This window comes from Herpailurus yagouaroundi, unplaced genomic scaffold (genome assembly GCF_014898765.1).
Source record: "Herpailurus yagouaroundi ecotype Mexico unplaced genomic scaffold, PumYag 67700, whole genome shotgun sequence".
Taxonomy (NCBI): Eukaryota; Metazoa; Chordata; class Mammalia; order Carnivora; family Felidae; genus Herpailurus; species Herpailurus yagouaroundi.
The window spans coordinates 2,346,193-2,348,013 of record NW_024420499.1 but is presented as its reverse complement, the minus strand read 5'-3'; the positions used below and the strand labels follow the sequence as shown (position 1 = coordinate 2,348,013).

At 42.0% G+C, this 1,821-nt stretch overlaps 1 long non-coding RNA gene across 1 annotated transcript in view; it reads left to right on the top strand.

Moving 5' to 3' along the window:
- LOC121025747 (uncharacterized) overlaps positions 1-984 on the top strand; it is a 52,001-nt gene extending 51,017 nt beyond the window's left edge. Inside the window, exon 3 of the long non-coding RNA XR_005788139.1 lies at positions 826-984. This is a non-coding gene — a long non-coding RNA (uncharacterized LOC121025747). The remainder of the gene's footprint in view (positions 1-825) is intronic.
- Positions 985-1,821: the final 837 nt, after the last annotated feature.

Genomic DNA, 1,821 nt, shown 5'->3' with positions numbered 1-1,821 from the left:
TGCAATGTGCCTATGAATTAGATATCTAATTCATAGGCACATTGCATTGTTGAGAGTTTTCCCAATTTAGGTGTGGTGTTCATTTTCCATGCGACTTGATGTCCAACTTAGAACCTTGCTCAAACCCGAACGATGACCTGGCCAGTGGCCTTCCAGTCTGAGGAAGGAAAGGAGTTAAAACAACCACTAGTAAAGTTTTTCTTTTTTTTTCTTTTACATACTATCAAATTGATTTGTGCTAAAATGCTTAGAAAGGATCTTATATAGATCCAGCCAAGAGGATGGTTTTTGTGAGTTTGGATAGGTAACTAAGAAACTCTTGCAATATAAAAAAAAAAAAAAAAAAATAGAGGGAAAGCAAAGAGTTTCGTAAAATTGTGCCAGATTATCAGCCGTTTCCCACAATAGTTTACGGTGTGCAGCTTTCTCTGGCAATGCGGTATTTATGTTTTCTGTTTCATTTTCTATTTGGGGCTAAAATGGCCTGGTCTTCACCTCAATATGATGACAGAGAAGGCATTTTACTTTCCAGGTGCCTGAGAGCATACTCTGAATGGGGAGGATGTGAAATGCAGAAAAAGAAGAACTCTATAGCAAGCACCAAATGGTGAGAAGATTACCTTCTTTCTGTGAAAGATACTGTTACTCGTGCGTCGTTTTAACTCTGTTGCCTATTCTCCGAAAACAATGTGTATCAAGCAGTGATGGAAACTTCTTTAGACCAGCCCTTTATCCTTCCTCCTCTCGCTTTTTGTTTTTATTCGGTCTTCCTTTCCATTTCTACCCTTCCTCACGTATTCTGTCTCCCTTTATGTCGTTAACTAGAGAGAAGCATGAAGTTGGTTACAAGGCGTTTGAAAAGTCTTTCCCCGCTGCCACCAAGAATACGGAGGTATCGGAAAATACAGAACCGTCTGGGTCTTTGGGCCTTTTTCAGATTCTTCTCCATGGCTTGAAGTTATTGTGAACTGAGACGAAGCAGTATTACCTGGGGGATTAACATAAAGTTACTGTGTGGGGTGCCTGGGTGGCTCAGTCAGTTAAGTGTCCGACCTTGGTTCAGGTCATGATCTCACGGTTCATGGGTTCGAGTCCTGCATCTTTCAGCTCAGAGCCTGGAGCCTGCTTCAGATTGTGTGTCTCCCTCTCTCTCTGCCCCTCCCCCATGTGTGTGCGCGCTCTCTCCCATGCTCTCTCTCTTTCTCTCTGTCTCAACACTAAACATTAAAAAAATTAAAATAAAGTTACTGTCTACAGTTAACTTCAAGGCTTATTAGAGGCTGGTGAGCCAGAAGCAAAGCTGTAAAACTGTTGCACGACATATTTTTTCTTAACTGAATGAGCCTCAGTTTCTTTGTCTGTAAAACTGGGGGGGGGGGGGGGCATACTAATACAAAATGACTATTAATTATAGGAGAGAGGTTCTAAATCGTGGGAGGACCTTAATGGCCTTAAATTTCAAGATAAGAAATGCGGATTTATGCAACAAGAAGTCATCAAACTCTTTTTAAGCAGGTTAGTTTAAAAAAAAAAGTTTATTTATTTTGAGAGAGAGAATCCCAAGCAGGTTCTGTGCTTTCAGCACAGGCCCCAGGGTGGGGCTCAATCTCGCTAACCATGAGATCATGCCCTGAGCGGAAATCAAGAGTTGAATGCTAAACTGGCTGAGCCACCCAGGCGCCCCTCTTAGGTTGGTTTTAAGAAGATTGGTGTGACGGCAGTGGGTAGCAGAGATTGGCATTAGGAGAGACTAAAGGCAGGCAGATTATTTGCGATGCCCAGGTTATGTTTAACGATAATAACTGCTAACATGACCATATG